This window comes from Pseudophryne corroboree, chromosome 10 (assembly GCF_028390025.1).
Source record: "Pseudophryne corroboree isolate aPseCor3 chromosome 10, aPseCor3.hap2, whole genome shotgun sequence".
NCBI classification, from domain to species: domain Eukaryota; kingdom Metazoa; phylum Chordata; class Amphibia; order Anura; family Myobatrachidae; genus Pseudophryne; species Pseudophryne corroboree.
Genome location: NC_086453.1, coordinates 266,252,784 through 266,273,323, shown reverse-complemented (window position 1 = coordinate 266,273,323; position 20,540 = coordinate 266,252,784).

Here is a 20,540-nt window from a genome sequence, read left to right as displayed (position 1 = left end):
CGCACCGGTCACACAGCCGCCTATGCTGCGACTGGGTCTCCTCACGGTAGCATTCAGTGAACACAGACGTAGCGATCACACAGCCCCCTATGCTGCGTCCGGGTCTCTCGTGGTAGCGCTCAGTGAACACCGACGCAGTGGCCTGCGTCTGAGACGGAAGCGAGGAAACAGTTCATGGCGGGAGACTCGGCGGAAACTGGTCATAAACCAGGGGGAGGGGCGACCAGGAGAGCGTCTGACTCCTCCTGCTGACATCAACCCTAGGGATCGCAGCCTCATGCTATTCCTGGTGACTAAGATCCCTAAGGCCTAGCGCTGGAGGAGCACCCGTGGTGGCAGCCGCGTCAGCTACTGTTTGGTAGTCTCCTCCCAATACAGTGCGGCTGTGTCCGTATTCCATCTACTAAACGGAACTGATGCCTTACCTTCTCTCCGTGCACCGGCCACAGCCTGGTAACGTCTGCTGGACCTGCTAGTACATCCAACACAGACGCCCGCCGAAACAGCACTATACTCATGGGTAAGCGTGGTCACGACCTGGCAGAGAGTTGTTGGAGCGACTCTTTCCAAGCATATAAGACGCTGTTTAGAAAGATCACTCAAAAACTAGTAAGACTATTAAAAATAACATACGAAAGCTTAGAGCTGCTAAAGCAGAGCAGCCCTCTGACCATGGTCCGGCTCCTGCCGAACCAAACAAAAAACTGATTTGCCTGAGCCAGTGAGCGGGATATATGGACGGGCCCGTTGCATCCTGGGAGGCCAGAAAGCTTTTGATCGTTTGGTGCCAATCCGCTGTTGCTCCATCATATCCCATTGTTATCCTGTGGACCCTGACAGAGAATATATATATATATATATATATATATATATATATATTTATTATTAATCTTACACGGATGTATAGATCCTAAAGGGTACCTGTGGCTTATGCATGGTACACTTGCACTTTATCAAACAATTTCTTTGTTAATGAGAGAGAATGGTGTTGCTGTAATATAGAGTCAATATTTTACTTCTGGCTCTTGTAAAACCATAAACTAACTGTATTCCAAGATGATGGATTTCATACAAATGATTCTGAGGAACTCTTCAATTACAGAGTGTACTTTCACTGAGGTAACTGAATTAGGTGGACACAATGATAACCATGTCTTTTCCTGTAGGAACATCTTGTATAGCATTGTATTTGTATCTCCTATTCAGCTTGACAGAAGAGTGTTCTGATCTACAGATGCAGCTAAAGGTGATATTGTTCCTTAGTTATTATCTCGCCCATAGCACTACTGTATTAAACAATGAGCGTTTTGTTTCCGCGCTGTAAGGAGTACAACCTGAAATAAGCGACAGTGTTGTGAGCAGGTGCTGAGGGGGAATCGTGTGCGCAGTTGGAATAATGCCAGTTGCCTGGCTGTCTTTAACCACTTAACTGACAAATGTTTTTTGTTTTTTTACAAAACCGGCTCAGATATTGTCGTTTTTTTTTATTATGAGTGAAGTAGGTGAAAAACATGTATTTAAACATACCCAAAATTATTTTATTTACCAAAAATATATAAATTTTTTATATTTTTAAAAACCCCTTTTTTTCCAAACATCTGAAACATCGCGGCAATCACGGCTTTCATTTTCCCAGCAGTGTAGCCACCAGGTACACACTGGTGGGATTCATTTACATTTCCCCAGTGGCTGTTAGTGTCTGCAGCCACCAGGTAGAGGGTTCTGCTGTGCTGACCGGTGACCTGAGACGGAGTGGCAGCTGCAGGCATATTCTCTTCCCTGCAGCTGCACACGCGGTCTATCTGACTGATTGGATCATGTGCGACCTTGATCAGATAAGGCACTTGCTGGTGTGGTCGCATGTGATGCGACCATGACAAGCAAGTGGTTAAACCCCCAACTGTATTTCCTGAATTTTGTACAATCATGGCTTTGCCTGTCCATGGCAGGTAGTGACATAGAAGGTGATAGAAATACACTGAAGAGATGCACAGACATACAGATATACAGATGGTATTGGAGGTTTAAGTTGACGTTTAATTTTTCACATCTCCAGTTTTATTATAGACACATAAACTCAGGACTGTCTCAGGTACGGATACAGCTGACCCTTGCCCCCAGTGGGTCCTTACAGCAGCCTGGGTCTGGGTAATTAGTACCTAACCCTGCATAACTACATACCAAAACCATGTACACAGTTACATGCCTTTTTATTAGTGTATATGGCTTTTAGAGCCATATCCATTTCTAACAGGTGCACACACAAAAAGTAACATACAGCATACTTGCCGACTTTTCTTGTCTCATCTCCGGGAGCTACTTTTTATATGTTTTAGGGGTAAATGTATTATAGTGGCACGGATCATGCCGCTATAAAACTTCCTGCTTCGCCTCATTAACGGAAGGGACATCGACACCTTATTAACACCTTGTCTACCGGTGCTGTCCCCCGAACACACAGCGCTTCAGCTCAGTGCTGAAGCGCTGTGTCTCCCTGTCCCGGCCGGCTCTCGCTACTCACACGAGATCCCCTGCGCACTCCGGAGCAGGCACCCGCCACAGCCAAAGACAGCTGTCCCTGCTGTGGTGTGTGGGCATCGCCACCTACAGCTGTCAAAATGGACAGCTGACCGGCAATGCTGACCGTTCATACATTGCCCTCACATATTGACCTGCTATCTTTAAGATAGCAGCACCGATATGGAGAGGGGTGCATAGCGCCAATGTCACTGTGCACTCTTCGCAGCCATCATACATGCGGGAGAAGCGGTATAGCGCACATATTGTGGTGCGGATAACGCTTCTCTCCCATAGCACCCATTCTTACATTTACCCCTTAGTGCCAAACTCTAGCCCACACACCATAACCCAGTGGTAACGATGCAGCATCCCCCAGATGGACGAAAATGGAAACGCTTTACTTCTTTTTCGCAACCGATAGGACACTGATATCCAGATGACTAGTATCCGTGGCTGCTAAAGTAGTATACCTCAATAAATCTTTTTGCATCGAAAGGAGAGAGATATTGGAAACTCAACTATTTTAAACCCTTATTGGATAATTAACTGATCATGGAGTTCCCATCCACGGTTCTCAAGGTACACCAACATCCAAAATTTAAAGATAATCGTACTTGAGCACAGATGACTTTGATTTAAGCATCTGTGCTCAAGCATGGATATCACTAAAACCTGGAATGTTACTGTACCTCGAGCACAGAGATTGGGAAACACTGACCTATAATATGAAACATAGAGTTTGACGGCAGATAAGAACCACTTGGGCCATCTAGTCTGCCCTTTTTTTAACCATATTTTTACCTCAAACCTTGGGGTATATTTACTAAGGTTTGAGGGGTTTTTTTTAAGAAGTGGAGATGTTGCCCATAGCAACCAATCAGATTCCACTTAACATTTATCTAGCTGCTTCTAGTAGATAATAGCTAGAATCTAATTGGTTGCTATGGGCAACATCTCCACTTCTAAATAAAAAACCTCACACCTTAGTAAATAAACACCCTTATTTGATCCTTAAGTCTATCCTATGCATGTTTAAATTGATCTTAACCTCTACCACCTCTGATGGGAGGCTATTCCACTTGTCCACTACCCTTTCTGTGAAGTAATTTTTCATAAAATTTCCCCTGAACCTACATAGCTCTGGCTTCCATGCATGTCCTAGTGTTCTATTACTTGTCTTCATTTTTCCCTCCTGAACTTTGTTAAAACCCTTGATATATTTGAAAATTTCTATCATGTTCCCCCTTTCCCTCCTCTGCTCCAAACTATACATATTAAGACGTTTTAGTCTTTCTGGGTATGTTTTCTGATGTAGGCCATGCACCATTTTAGTTGCTCTTCTTTGTACAGTCTCTAATGTATTAATATCCTTCTGAAGTTATGGCCTCCAGAATAGAATACAGTATTCTAGATGAGGCCGTACCAATGACCTATACAGTGGCAATATTACATTTCCCTCCTATGAATACACTCCATTTACTACAACTCTGTTTTCTATCCTGCAACCAAGATCTTATCCATTCAACCATTTAAAGGTAAGTATACACGCACCGATGCAGGCTAACGGCTGATACAGACTAGATTGTGCCCGGAGGCATGTAGTCAGTATCAGCCCCGCCTGCACACACTATATTTTCTTGCAATGCTGATCCCGCGGGACCACGCATCAGCATCGCAAGTGCATACACACGGTGCAATATAGACTATATAGTCCATATCGCACGGAAAATTGCACCGTGAGTATGCAGCTTTAGTATCCATCCCAAGCTTTTGAGTTTATTTAGCAGTCTGCGATGTAGAACAGTGTTAAAAGCCATACAAAAGTTTAGATAACCTATATTTATGAATCCACCTTTATTACTTTAGTCACACAATCAAAAAAGGAGATATGGTAGACTTACCATTGTTAACTCTCTTTCTGCGAGATACTTTGGTTCCACAGGAAAACATTGAGGTGTAGAGTGGATCTTGACCCAGAGGCAGCAACAGGCTAAAGCTTTAGGCTGTCCCAGGATGCATTGGGGCCTCCTCTATAAACCCCGCCTCCAGGCACTGGAGCTCAGTTTCGTTAACCAGTCAAATGCAGAAGCAGGTAAAAGAGAAGACAGTAGTTAGTAGCCACATATAACCACATTCTCACGACAGGAGAAGGTACCAGCGGCTAATGCCATACAAACCCAAAGAAGCTAAGTGCGTCAGGGTGGGCGCCCTGTGGAATCCAGTGTACCTCGCAGAAAGAGATTTAACAATGGTAAGTCTACCATAACTCTCCTTTTCTGCAGCAGGATACATTGGATTCCACAGGAAAATATCAGGGATGTCTTAAAGCAGTTCCTCAAGAGGTTCCAATGGAGACTCTTGCAGGGCCTTTAGTACAAAAGTCAAATCCCATGGAGCCACGGGAGGGACATAGAGAGGATGACTCCTAAGTACACCCTGAGTGAAAGTATGAACGTCAGGTATAGACGCAATTTTTCTCTGAAACCATACCGACATGGCAGATATGTGAACCTTGAGGGTGGCCAGACAAAGACCTAGGTCAAGGACTCATTGCAGAAAAGCCAGGATTCTGGACGTTCTGAATTGATATGCATCATAATTCTTATCAGAACACCAGGTGAAGTAATAATTCCAGACTCTCTAATAAATCCAGGCAGAGGCCAGTTTGCAGGCTTTCAACATAGTTTGAATAACCGCCTCGGAAAATCCTCCTGCCCTCAGGAGTAATGCTTCAGAAGCCACACCATCAAAGCCAGTCTGGCCAGGTCTGGGTAAAGCCAAGGGCCCTGTACGAGAAGGTCCAGGCACTGCGGAAGTAGAAGGCATCTCTGTCGATAGACCTTGCAGGTCTGTGAACCAATTCCTTTGAGGCCACGCTGGAGCAACTAGAAGTAGTATTCCTCCTTCTTGTTTGAACTTCCATAGTACCCTGAGCAGGAGTGACACTGGAGGGAACACATTGGGCAGCCGAAAGTTCCATGGAATTGCCAGTGCGTCTACGAACGCTGCTTGAGGATCCCTGGTCCTTGATCCGAAGATCGGTACCTTGTGATTGTGACGCGACGCAATGAGGTCTACGTCCGGAAGGCCCCATCTGTCCACTAGGAGTTGAAAGACTTCCGGATGAAGACTCCGGCGTGCACGTCCTGGCAACTGAAGAAGTCCGCTTCCCAGTTTAGGACACCTGGAATGAGCACTGCTGATATGGCTGGCAGATGGTGTTCTGCCCAACAAAGGATTTTTGACACTTCCATCATTGCCATGCGGCTTAGAGTGCCACCTTTATGGTTTATGTATGCCACTGTGGTGGCTTTGTCTGACCGTACTTGAACAGGCCTGTTCTGTACCAGAGGCAGGGCAAGAGATAGTGCATTGAACACCGCCCTCAACTTCAGAATGTTTATTGGGAGGAGTGATTCCTCCTTGGTCCAGCGACCCTGAAATGAGTGTTGCTCCAACACCGCACTCCATCCCCTGAGACTGGTGTCCGTTGTCAGCAGTCGGTGATCCAGAAGGGACAGCACCTGTTTAATCACTGGTTCTGTAGCCACCAGGTCAGCGACAGACGAAGCTCCGGAGTTAAAGTGATCATCTGATCCGATGAGGTTGGCCGTCCCATTTGGAAAGGATTAACCTCTGTAATGGGCGGGAATAAAATTGAGCGTACTCTACCATGTAAAATGCCTACATCATCAGGCCAAGTACTTGCATCGCCAAGTGTATCGACATTCTCGGGCGACAAAGGAAGCATCTTATCCTGTCCTGAAGCTTCAGGACCTTTTCTGGAGACAGAAACAGCCGTTGACTGTGTGCGTCCAGAAGTGCCCCTAGGTGCACCATGCTCTGAGCTGGGACCAGTGAGGACTTTTTCCAATTGATAAGCCACCCATGGGCTTGCAGGAAGTTTACTGTCATTTGCAGATGACTGAGGAGGACATTGTGGGAATTTGCCAGAATCAACAGGTCGTCCAGATACGGCAAGATTCTGATCCTCTGGCGATGGAGATAGGCCGTTATAACAACCATGACCTTGGTGAAGATCCGAGGAGCCATGGCCTGTCCAAATGGTAGAGCCTGGAATTGATAATGTAGGTTGCCAGTAGCAAACCGCAGAAACTGCTGGTGATGCACGGCAAAAGGTATATGAGGGTATGCATCCTGTATATTCAGGGATACCATATAGTCTCTGTGTTCCATAGCCAGTACAATTGAGTGCAGAGTTTCCATACGAAACCTGGGCACTCTCACAAACTTGTTCAGGGATTTGAGGTTGAGTATAGGCCGGAATGACCCATTTGGTTTCGGAACTAGAAACAGGGTCCAGTACTAACCTCTGCTTCTCTGGGACTGAGGTACCGGCACAACCATTTGTTTGCAAAACTTGCGCCTTTAACGGATCTGAAGGTAGGACCATGGTGCAAAACTGGCTAGGGGGACGTCTCTTGAAAGAGACAGCGTACCCGTGAGAGACAACTTCCAGCACCCATGCATCTGAAGTGGTCTTTTACCAGACCTGGGTAAACTGTAGAAGTTGGCCTCCCACCTTGGGGTCCCCCAGGGGGAGGCCCGCCCCATCATGCAGCAGGCTGATGGGTTGCCCAGGATTGTTTGGCGTTGGGCTTTGTGGTTTTGGGAGCACGAGACTGTCTCGGGTATGCCTGACCTTTTGCTTTCCTTTGAGGCCGAAAGGAACAAAAAGTGGTACCTTTTGCCTTCTGTGCAGAAGGATTAGTATTTGGTAGAAAAGTAGTCTTAGCAGCTGCTAACTCAGACACAATTTTATTCAGGTCTTCCCAAACAAAATGTCCCCAGTAAAGGGGATTACCTCCAAGGTCTTTTTGGAGTCTAGGTCCACTTTCCATGACCTCAACCACAGAATCCGGCGAGCCAGGACAGATGTAGTCGACGCCTTGGCTGCCAACACACCCGCCTTAGAGGACACCTCCTGAATTTAATAGGCGGTGGTGGTAATGTGAGATAGGCATTGTCTGGCCTTGTCAGAAATATTCTCGGGCAGCTCATCCTCTAATGCCTAAACCCACGCTTCAATACCTTTTGCAGCCCAGGAGGCAGCAATAGTGAGCCTATGCATAGCTCCTGTAAGAAAGTAATAGACTTCAGGCATTCCTCCACACGGTTATCTGTTGGTTCCTTCAGTGAGGTGACAGTGGTGACAGGCAGAGTGGATGACACCTCAAGACGGGTGACGTGAGAATCCACCGGTGGTGGATTTTCCCAGTTGCTACATAACTCTGCAGGGAGAGGATAGTGAGCCAAGGCCCATTTAAGCAGAGGGAATTTCTTCCCTGGAGTAGACCAGGGTTCCTGTCTGATGTCCACTAAATGGTCAGAATGGGGTAACAGAGTTTTAACCACTTTCTGCCATTTAAACATATCAGTTTTCTTTGTCACAGTAGTGTAATCCTCATCAACAGATATTTGTAGGATTTGTTTAGTAGCAACCACTAAGGCAGGGACATCAAACTGCAAGGGAGAATCCTCATCAGTAACACCAGATTCAGTGTCTGGCAGGACCGTATGCTCTCCCTCCTTTAGAGATGAAACATCAGAGAGGTATGTGGACTGTGAGGAGAAAGTAGCCCGCTTAGATGACCCAGAAGCACGGGAGTAACCTAGGGTGGATATCTGTCTAACCAAGGATTGATTTAATTGTTGCAGCTGGTTAGATAAATTTTCTGCCCAAGGTGGATTAACCATAGGGACAATATGTGGCTGTAGTGGTACAGGTGGTCCCATAAAGGGCGTAAGGCATTCTACCAGAGTACCCAGTAGGTTAGTGAACACAGCCCAGGGTGGCTCCTGAGTAGACCTAGGAGCTGCGGATTGACTAGGAAGTGTATGACCCATAGTACAAAAACCATCATACAAAACTTCCCCTTCTGGTAAATCCCTGGAGCATGCTCTGCATGATGCAGGAGCTTCCACTGATTCACTGCCCTTTCTGTTAGACATTATGTAAATATGCAACAACAGAGTGACTTAGGCCCTCATTCCAAGTTAATCACTCGCTAGCTGCTTTTAGCAGCAGTGCAAACGCTAGGCCGCCGCCCTCTGGGAGTGTATCTTAGCTTAGCAGAAGTGTAAACGAAAGGATCGCAGCATTGCTATAAAAAAAGATTGTGCAGTTTCAGAGTAGCTCGAGACATACTCCTAGCTAGCTATCACTTAAGTCTGTTTAGTTCCTGTTTTGACGTCACAAACACGCCCTGCGTTCGGCCAGCCACTCCCCCATTTCTCCAGGCACGCCTGCGTTTGTATCGGACATGCCTGCGTTTTTCAGCACACTCCCGGAAAACGGTCAGTTACCTCCCAGAAATACCCCATTCCTGTCAATCACTCACGGATCAGCAGTGCGACTGAAAAGCATCGCTAGACCTTGTGTGAAACTGCATCGGCTTTTCTGAAAGTACGTCGCGCGTGCGAACTGCGCGCCATACGCATCCGCAGAAGTGCAAATTTTTTGTCTGATCGCTGCGCTGCGAACAACGGCAGCTAGCGATCAACTCGGAATGACCCCCATAGTACGATAAAGCCAGACAAAGTACAATACCTACAAATAAATCCGGTATTATGTGACTAAGTACACAGTAGAATATGCATATTGAAATATACTAGTAGGTTTATTGGCTTCTGACAAAATTAACCCTAGTATGAATGTGGGTGCGTATACGGTAAATGTGCTAGGGAATATAGATTGTAAGCTCCACTGGGGCAGGGACTTATGGAATGGCCAAATATTCTCTGTAAAGTGCTGCAGAATATGTGTGGCTATATAAATAACTGGTAATAATAATAATATTGGATGAATACTGTGACGCACTATATTAGCAGACCCAGACACACCCAGCCTCTAAGGGTACAGAATATAAAGACCGTTATATCTGGGAAATACTGAAAGTGAAACCACACAGCAGATACAGGCACACACAGTCACAGGCAATGCCGATATTATTAAACAATAAAGCTGCACTGGATTAGAATATATATAGTGAGGAGTTTAAAGCCAATGAGATTGTTTTGGTAAAAAAGTTGGAAAGGATAGAATCAGAGGTTATAAAGAATAAAGAGAGGAAGTTTTTCCGTGACAAACTTGACTATGAGAGTAATAGAATAAAAAAGTGGAATGGAAATGTAGAGATTAGATATCCAAGGAGATGGGATGCCTCTAACCCAGGGGTGACCAACCAGTCAGAGGCAAAGAGCCAGAATAGATCTGTAGTCAAGGGCAAGAGCCAGTATCATGCACGCGCCGAAGTCGTGCGTGCAAAAATGGGGGCGTGGTCTAGTTTTCACAAAGCCACACCCCATTTTGTGCGCACACCTTTCGTTATGACGTTTGTAGGAGTATGACCTTGTGTCATAACTCCGTTTTTAGTCATGTTGTACAGTGCCAAATATATATAATGTCCCAGTACAGTGCCACATACATATAAAAGTGTCAAAAAATGGGTGCCTCCACACTGCCAGAAACATATGTCCCCACAGTGCCACATACACATATGTCCCCACAGTGCCAGATACATATATGCCTCACAGTGCCAGATATACATGTCCCCCCAGTGCCAGATATACATTTCCCCCCAGTGCCAGATATGCCCCCAGTGCCAGATAGATATGTCCCCAAAGTGCCCGCTATGCCCCCAATTCCAGATATACATGTCCCCACACAGTGCCAGCTCTGCCCCCAGTGACAGATATACATGTCCCCACACAGTGCCAGCTCTGCCCCCAGTGCCAGATATACATGTCCCCACACAGTGCCAGCTCTGCCCCAGTGCCAGATATACATGTCCCCACACAGTGCCAGCTCTGACCCCAGTGCCAGATATACATGTCCCCACACAGTGCCAGCTCTGCCCCCAATGCCAGATATACATGTCCCCACACAGTGCCAGCTCTGCCCCCAGTGCCAGATATACATGTCCCCACACAGTGCCAGCTCTGCCCCCTGTGCCAGATATACATGTCCCCACACAGTGCCAGCTCTGCCCCCAGTGCCAGATATATATGTCCCCACACAGTGCCAGCTCTGCCCCCAGTGCCAGATATATATGTCCCCACACAGTGCCAGCTCTGCCCCCAGTGCCAGATATACATTTTCCCCCAGTGCCAGCTATGCCCCCGTTCCAGATATACCCCCAGTGCCAGATATATATGCCCCCACAGTGCCAGCTTTGCTCCTAGTGCCAGATATATATGTCCCCACAGTGCCAGATATGCCCCCCAGTGCCAGATATACATGTCCCCCAAGAGCCAGATATATATGTCCCCACAGTGCCAGATATATATGTCCCCACAGTGCCAGCTATGCCCCCAATGCCAGTGACCCCACAGTGCCAGATATACATGTCTCCCCAGTGCCAGGTATACATGGCCCCACAGTGCCAGCAATGCCCCCAGTGCCAGATATACATGACCGTCCGTCCCCCTTCCCCCGTGCTGCTCACCGCGCTGCTGCTGTCTGTGAGGGGAGGAGAGCGCAGCTCTCCGGCGGCTGTGTCTCTTCAATCAGGCGCCGGTCCGTGATCCAATCAAAGCTCGCGGTCCGGCAGCCTTAGCTGCCGGTCCGCAAGCTCTGATTGGCTCATCACAGACCGCCGCCGGAGAGTGAGGGGCAGGAGAGGCGCAAGCTGTGCTCTCCTCCCCTCACAGAGTGACAGCAGCAGCGCAGTGAGCACGGGGGATGGGGGGGCCTGGGCAGCGGTGGCCAGAACCCGGCTGAGCAGCATGCGGCGGATGAAAGAGCCGCATGTGGTGGATGAAAGAGCCGCATGCGGCTCGAGAGCCGCGGGTTGGCCACCCCTGACCTAGAGTCAGAAGACAAATGGGCATACATAACTCAAAAGTACGTGCTCTGAGAAATAGCGCATTTGTGCTTAAATGCACAGAAATACGGACATATCTGCATCAGCAACATATGCGACTGGTTTATCATAAGCCATCATCATCGGTGTATTTATACCTGCTCTGTAATACGCTAACATGCTGAGTCTGCAAGGGCTGCATTTTTAAGAAAACGCCCCTTCCCACCCTCGTTCTGCTTTTCTGATCACAAATGTATAAGAGCTCAGAATGTGTTCCACAACGAGGCATGGGTTAACGTTTGCACTTAATTATGTGTAAAGACTGACTATTTAAAAAGTCATCAGCCAAAATTAAATGATACTCTTACTGGAGCCAAAAACCACACAAAAAAAAAAAGTCATAAAACGTATCATAAAATTCTTAGTTTGTAGTTTCATGTAGGTTAAAGGGTATCGCTTCCCCTATTCTCAAGCTATGTTATTATCTATAGAACTTTTACATAAACTTCTCTAAAAGGAATGAGATAAACCAACTGCACGGGATACTAGAATGATGGGGAGCTACGTGGAAGGGCAGGTTTACAGGCCCATGAAATACATTAATATGTAGGCGTTCAGTAGTGATCAGAACACTCGTATAAAAGTAACATTTCAAAATTCACCAAATTAGTCCTTTAAAATCTGTGAAATAACAGAGCAATTTCATCCTTGCTGCCTAGTCTTTGCACGGGGTTATCCAATTAACCCTGATGCAAGTTTGCGATATCACAATTAATGACAGATGGTCATTACCAAGGTATCCACTTAGAGGCTATTTTAATGGCCAAAACTGGACACATGATTGCACGAAAACACATAAGAAGAGGGATAAGTCCCATGTTTTATCGCGGCTCCGCAGGCTGCTTATCGGGGATTATGCTTTGCGTGTCTGAATCGGAGGAAATGGACGCCGGCATCGGGGTAATAGGATACCCCACAATCCATTTTGAATGCAGCTGCAAGGCTGTTTTTCCTCGCTAGATGTTCATCGTCTGCGGAACAACTATCAGTCCCTCAAATAAAAATATACCAGCGCTGGCTGTTTCAGAGTTAAAAAATGGAACGGCTTGTTAAAGAGTAATAACCAATTCGTTAAAACTATACACAATAAAAATCTATTAAATAAGAATTCATAACAGTAAAAAGCCACATGTCATCTGTGAAACCATATCTAATTGCCACATATATTTTTTTTACTATCAGTCCCTCCATTGGTTACCAGTATTCTATATAAAATACTTTTCCTTACATACAAGGCCATTACCCAAACGGCACCAATGTACATCTCAAAATATTTCCCTACCCGACTTCTCGCTCTGCACAAGATCTGTATCTCTTCACATGTATTACTTGCTCCCACTCAAAATTACAGGACTTTGGGGGTAATTCCAAGTTGATCGCAGCAGGATTTTTGTTAGCAATTGGGCAAAACCATGTGCACTGCAGGGGAGGCAGATATAACATGTGCAGGGAGAGTTAGATTTGGGTGGGGTGTGTTCAATCTGTAATCTAATTTGCAGTGTAAAAATAAAGCAGCCAGTATTTACCCTGCACAGAAACAAAATAACCCACCCAAATCTAACTCTCTCTGCACATGTTATAACTGCCCCACCTGCAGTGCACATGGTTTTGCCCAATTGCTATCAAAAATCCTGCTGCAATCAACTTGGAATTACCCCCTTTATCCGGACTGCACCCACTCTATGGAATGCCATGACACGCACAATAAGACTCACCTTTAGTCTCCAAACCTTCAAACGTTCCCTGAAAACTCACCTCTTCAGCCAAGCTTATCAAATTCTGGACCTAGCCACATAACCTTTAATAACTTCCTATCTAATTACATCCCCTCTGTACAGTCTACACATAACCTCACATATTTTGTCTTCACTTTCACATCCCACTGACCCTTGGCCAACATTTCTGGGTGACCATACCATACAGTCCATTAAGAACCTTTCCAGTCTGGTGGACCATTATGCAATCGATAACACCTATCCTTGTGTATCAATGCCTAGTTCCCTATAGATTGCAAGCAGGGCCTTCCTACCTCTATGTCTGTCTGTTTTTACCAAATTTTGTTCTGATACCGTTGTTCCAATTGTAAAGTGCAACGGAATATGCAGCACTATGGGGGTAATTCCAAGTTGATCGCAGCAGTAATTTTTTTAGCAGTTGGGCAAAACCATGTGCACTGAAGGGGAAGCAGATATAACATGTGCAGAAAGAGTTAGATTTGGGTGTGTTATTTTATTTCTGTGCAGGGTAAATACTGGCTGCTTTATTTTTACACTGCAAATTAGATTGCAGATTGAACACACCACACCCAAATCTAACTCTCTCTGCACATGTTGTATCTGTCTCCCCTGCAGTGCACATGGTTTTACCCAACTGCTAAAAAAATTCCTGCTGCGATCAACTTGGAATTACCCCCTATATAAGAAACTGTTAAGAAATAAATAAAAGATTAAAACAGTAAAAAAAATACTGTAGTTGGTGCATACAGGGTCAGACGTGTTACACTCTGTGTACAAGTGCAAATTCTACACGAACATTTGTAGATGTCACAAGATGTTTTACCCCAAATTAGACACACTTGTGAATAAAACAAAAACACAATGAGCCTTAGTTCTCCAACGTCCACAAGTTCTGAAACAAAGATTTGTCACAAGTTATTTTCTTTTTTTAACTTGTGTAGTTTTTTATTAGAGTTTTTCACAGGGAAAAGATAAAAAAAAAACCCAAACATTAAATATAGAACAAAACCAGAACAACAAACAAAACAAAGAAAAAATTACAGGAAAAATACAGTAATTTATACCATCTGTGTCACAGTGTCACACATAGGCGTGCGCACGGGGGGTGCCTGGTGCGCACAGGCACCCCCTAATGTCCGGCACCCCCCTCAAGCACGCCTGCTGTAGTGATCGCCAGCACTCACAGGGGGAGGAGGGGGTGCAGCATCAGGCGTTCATTGCCTGTCCTCCCTGATCCCCAGTCTAGAAGGTGATGGGCTCCGGTGCTGGCGTGTGGGGAAGGGATGGGGGGCGGGTGCTTTCTGTAGATTGGCTCTTTCCCCTGCTTGCTTAGCAGCAGCGTGGTTGGGGGAGAGCTGTAAGGCGGCAGAGTGTACCTGCCATGCGGAGACTTCTGCTCGCGGCTGTGAAGGGAGGGGGGGTCGCGGGTGCCTCCCGCTGTCAGGGCAGGCTATGCTGCTGTGCCTGAGTCTGTTCAGTGCTGGTCTCCCCTTTGATCTACTGGCTGCTGCTGTGAATGGACACTTTGGCTTCTGGCCCCTGCGCAGGAACCATTTCTTATGACTTCTTCCTGCTGCTGTGGAATGCTCCTGTTGCTGCAGGCAGACCCTTATGTTATCTACACCACCTCAAAGGTATTGTTTTATCCCACTTCTAACCACTCTCCTATTGTGCACCAGTCCTCCTGCACCTTGAAACTGCATTGCCTGCAACTGACACCCCTACATCCCTGTACCCTACATGTACCCACCAACAATATGCACCTTCAACCAGCACCCTACACCTTCCCTCCCTGCACCCTGTACCTGCCCACCTCTGCACCATACGCCTTCCCTCCCTGCACCCTGTACCTGCCCACCTCTGCACCATACGCCTTCCCTCCCTGCACCTGCCCACCTCTGCACCATACGCCTTACCTCCCTGCACCCTGTACCTGCCCACCTCTGCACCCTACGCCTTCGATCCCTGCACCCTGTAATTGCCCTCCTCTGCACCCTATGCCTTCCCTACCTGCACCCTGTACCTGCCCACCTCTGCACCATACGCCTTCCTTTCCTGCACCCTGTACCTGCCCACCTCTGCACCCTACGCCTTCGATCCCTGCACCCTGTAATTGCCCTCCTCTGCACCCTATGCCTTTCCTACCTGCACCCTGTAACTGCCCACCTCTGCACCCTATGCCTTCCCTCCCTGCACCCTATTCCTTCCCTCCCTGCACCTTGTACCTGCCCACCTCTGTACCCTATTCCTTCCCTCCCTGCACCCTGTAACTGCCCTCCTTTGCACCCTATACCTTCCCTCCCTGCACCCTATTCCTTCCCTCCCTGCACCTTTTACCTGCCCTCCTCTGCACCCTATTCCTTCCCTCCCTGCACCCTGTAACTGCCCTCCTCTGCACCCTATGCCTTCCCTCCCTGCACCCTATTCCTTCCCTCCCTGCACCTTGTACCTGCCCACCTCTGCACCCTATTCCTTCCCTCCCTGCACCTTGTAACTGCCCTCCTTTGCACCCTATGCCTTCCCTCCCTGCACCCTATTCCTTTCCTCCCTGCACCCTGTAACTGCCCTCCTCTGCACCCTATGCCTTCCCTCCCTGCACCCTGTAACTGCCCACCTCTGCACCCTATGCCTTCCCTACCTGCACCCTGTACCTGCCCACCTCTGCACCATACGCCTTCCTTTCCTGCACCCTGTACCTGCCCACCTCTGCACCCTACGCCTTCGATCCCTGCACCCTGTAATTGCCCTCCTCTGCACCCTATGCCTTCCCTACCTGCACCCTGTAACTGCCCACCTCTGCACCCTATGCCTTCCCTCCCAGCACCCTATTCCTTCCCTCCCTGCACCTTGTACCTGCCCACCTCTGCACCCTATTCCTTCCCTCCCTGCACCCTGTAACTGCCCTCCTTTGCACCCTATACCTTCCCTCCCTGCACCCTATTCCTTCCCTCCCTGCACCTTGTACCTGCCCTCCTCTGCACCCTATTCCTTCCCTCCCTGCACCCTGTAACTGCCCTCCTTTGCACCCTATACCTTCCCTCCCTGCACCCTATTCCTTCCCTCCCTGCACCCTGTAACTGTCCTCCTCTGCACCCTATACCTTCCCTCCCTGCACCCTATTCCTTCCCTCCCTGCACCTTGCACCTGCCCTCCTCTGCACCCTATTCCTTCCCTCCCTGCACCCTGTAACTGCCCTCCTTTGCACCCTATGCCTTCCCTCCCTGCACCCTATTCCTTCCCTCCCTGCACCCTGTAACTGCCCTCCTCTGCACCCTATGCCTTCCCTCCCTGCACCCTGTAACTGCCCACCTCTGCACCCTATGCCTTCCCTCCCTGCACCTTGTACCTGCCCACCTCTGCACCCTATTCCTTCCCTCCCTGCACCCTGTAACTGCCCTCCCTGCACCTTGTACCTGCCCACCTCTGTACCCTATTCCTTCCCTCCCTGCACCCTGTAACTGCCCTCCTTTGCACCCTATACCTTCCCTCCCTGCACCCTATTCCTTCCCTCCCTGCACCTTGTACCTGCCCACCTCTGCACCCTATTCCTTCCCTCCCTGCACCCTGTAACTGCCCTCCTTTGCACCCTATACCTTCCCTCCCTGCACCCTATTCCTTCCCTCCCTGCACCTTGTACCTGCCCTCCTCTGCACCCTATTCCTTCCCTCCCTGCACCCTGTAACTGCCCTCCTTTGCACCCTATACCTTCCCTCCCTGCACCCTATTCCTTCCCTCCCTGCACCCTGTAACTGTCCTCCTCTGCACCCTATACCTTCCCTCCCTGCACCCTATTCCTTCCCTCCCTGCACCTTGCACCTGCCCTCCTCTGCACCCTATTCCTTCCCTCCCTGCACCCTGTAACTGCCCTCCTTTGCACCCTATGCCTTCCCTCCCTGCACCCTATTCCTTCCCTCCCTGCACCCTGTAACTGCCCTCCTCTGCACCCTATGCCTTCCCTCCCTGCACCCTGTAACTGCCCACCTCTGCACCCTATGCCTTCCCTCCCTGCACCTTGTACCTGCCCACCTCTGCACCCTATTCCTTCCCTCCCTGCACCCTGTAACTGCCCTCCCTGCACCTTGTACCTGCCCACCTCTGTACCCTATTCCTTCCCTCCCTGCACCCTGTAACTGCCCTCCTTTGCACCCTATACCTTCCCTCCCTGCACCCTATTCCTTCCCTCCCTGCACCCTGTAACTGCCCTCCTCTGCACCCTATGCCTTCCCTCCCTGCACCCTATTCCTTCCCTCCCTGCACCTTGTACCTGCCCACCTCTGCACCCTATTCCTTCCCTCCCTGCACCCTGTAACTGCCCTCCTTTGCACCCTATGCCTTCCCTCCCTGCACCCTATTCCTTCCCTCCCTGCACCCTGTAACTGCCCTCCTCTGCACCCTATGCCTTCCCTCCCTGCACCCTGTAACTGCCCACCTCTGCACCCTATGCCTTCCCTCCCTGCACCCTATTTCTTCCCTCCCTGCACCTTGTACCTGCCCACCTCTGCACCCTATTCCTTCCCTCCCTGCACCCTGTAACTGCCCTCCTTTGCACCCTATACCTTCCCTCTCTGCACCCTATTCCTTCCCTCCCTGCACCCTGTGACTGCCCACCTCTGCACCCTACACCTTCCCAAATATGTTTTATAACAGTTCATTGTCCATACCTATTGCAAGTGCGGCTAGTAAGAAGGGATTTGGTAAGGGGTAACATGTATAAGGGACGCTACTGTGCGGTGTAATGTGAACAATGGACACTACTGTGCAGTTTAATTTAAGTAAGGGTCACTACTATGTGGTGTTACGTGTGAATTGAAGGGGGATTGTGAGAGATGCAGACGGGAGATGATGGCGTGACTGAGAAACAATGCAGGGATGAGATGATGGTGTGGTTGAGAGATGCAGGCAGGAGATGATGGTGTGGCTGAGAAACGATGCAGGGAAGAGATGATGCTATGGCTGAGAGATGCAGGGAGCAGGAGGTGACACAAGTCTGCTTGAATCTCTGTTGCATGATGATGACATTGGTCATATATCTACACAAACAGGCATCTTCCGTTTCATGTGATATCCTACATGAATAGTGAATACCAACTGAAGACGCCGTCTGCCCAGGGAGGACATTTCTTCAGAGGTTCCCCGTTGTGAGAAGCCACCATATAGGTAAGGTGCATATGGAATGAAAAGGAATGTCAATAGGCGGTGCTAGATACGCCCGACAGGCGTTGTGAGACACGCCCAATAGGTGATGCTAGACACGTCCCTCCGACAGTGCACCCCCTAATAAAATGTGCTGCGCACGCCTATGGTGTCACATAGAAAAAGATAATAAGTGTCACTGCAACATCGCAAATTCAAATATGAAGCCTCAATCAGTCAGAGAATATTGCTCCAGTTGTAGCCAGACGGGAGGTATTCCACCTGTCCCACTTGCTAAAGTAATGGGGTAGGGTCCCTCTAGACCTGTGTGTAAACCTCTCATGTCCTGACACCTCATTTACTAGGGCTCGCCAGTTGTACACATTGGGGGAAGAAGTAGCAAACCAGTTACGCGCTATAATCACCTTAGCTAAGGTAGTCAGGCAAAGAACATATTTGTATAGTGCCGGGCAGTAGGATTCCTCTAAGTCTAGCGCAAACATACACATAGTAGGAGAGAGGGGGGGCAGCGTAGGTTCAGTGAGCAGAATGTCCGACCAAACTGCTTCCCAAAAGGCATATACAGTGGGGCACAGCCATAATAGGTGCCAAAAAGTAGATTCAGGGGCACCACATCTGGGGCAGGTACTATCAGGCCGTAGACCTGCTTTATACAAAGAAACTGGAGTTCTATACGTCCTATGCAGAACAAAGAAATAAACCTGCTGGTATTTGACACAGAGTAGAGTATTTAAGTGAGCTCAACACCTGTAGCCACTGGTCATCTGTAATTGAGCCAATGTCTTGTTCCCATTTAAGTTTAAGTTGGTCAAATATATTCGGACAGATGTGGGCATTAAGACTACCATATAAAATGGAAACTTGGTATCTTGCACCCAAATTCCTAACCATACCTTTAATCGGGGAGTCAGAAATGGGCGGGGGCGAGGTCCCAAACTGTGCCTGCACCGCATGGAGCTGTAGATAGCGATAAAAGGATCTATTGGATATTTCAAGCTCCTCCTTCAGTTGTGTGAAAGACTTGAAAACACCATTATCATACAGTTGTGAGACTGTGGTAAGGCCCGCCCCAATCCATATGTTGTCCTGTGAGAGCTGCAACAACTCCCTATACCCTGGATTGAACCAAAGTGGCGTGTCAGAGTCTGTGCCTTGCCATGAATAATAGGAGTGAGCCTGACGCCACACAAGTAGCGATTGACGGAGTAAAGGAGGAAGACCAGCAGTAGAAGAGGCAGAAAGAAAAAACTGGAGAAGGGAGAAATGAGACCCCACACACTCTGCAAAGAATCTCTCAAACGTGAGACTATCCCTACTGAGAATCCAATTAGACAAATGTGCAAGTTGAGCAGCTAAATAATAGGCCCGGAGATTGGGAAAGCCCAAACCTCCATCCAATTTAGCCCTAACCAGAGCTCTCAGGGCAACCCTAGGCGTTTTGTCGCCCCAAAGGAGGAAAGCACACTATCAATGTTAGTGAAAATTTTCTTGGGGATATAGGTAGGAGAGTGCTGCAATAGATAAAGATACTTTGGTTGCATCACCATCTTGATCAGGTTAATGCGACCCGTGACAGTAAGGGGAAGCTTCTTCCATACATGAATCCGTCGCTTCAGATCCACCGTCACCTGGTCAATGTTTTGATGTACAAAAGACTTAACATTAGGAGTGATCCAGACACCAAGATACTGAAAGCGAAGGGTCCAGGCCAAGGAGGACACATCTGGCAACGGGTCAGGAAGAATACCAGATATGGGAAAGACATTAGATTTATTCCAGTTGATAGTCAGGCCGGAGTAAAGGCCAAATGTATCAACACTACCCAGGAGGGAGGTCAGGGGAGCATCAGGGTCTCTGAGGAACAAGAGCATGTCATCGGCATATAATGCAATAACATCCTCATGTCCGTCAATAGTGATGCCCCTAACATCAGGGGACGCTCTGATGAAACATGCCAATGGCTCTATAGCCAGGGCAAAAAGGGCAGGGGAGAGTGGGCATCCCTGTCTAGTACCACGGGACAAAGCAAATGGGGACGTCACATAGCCATTGACAGATATTCGAGCCACGGGGGAGGAATAAAGTAATTGTACCCAGCGTATGAATTTGGGGCCAAAAGCAAACCGTCTAAGGACTTCCCACAAATACTCCCATTCTACAGAGTCGAAGGCCTTGGCAGCATCCAAGGAAACCACCACAGCCCCCGACTCGGGCCGGTCCTCCATCTGCAGGTGACAAAACAGTT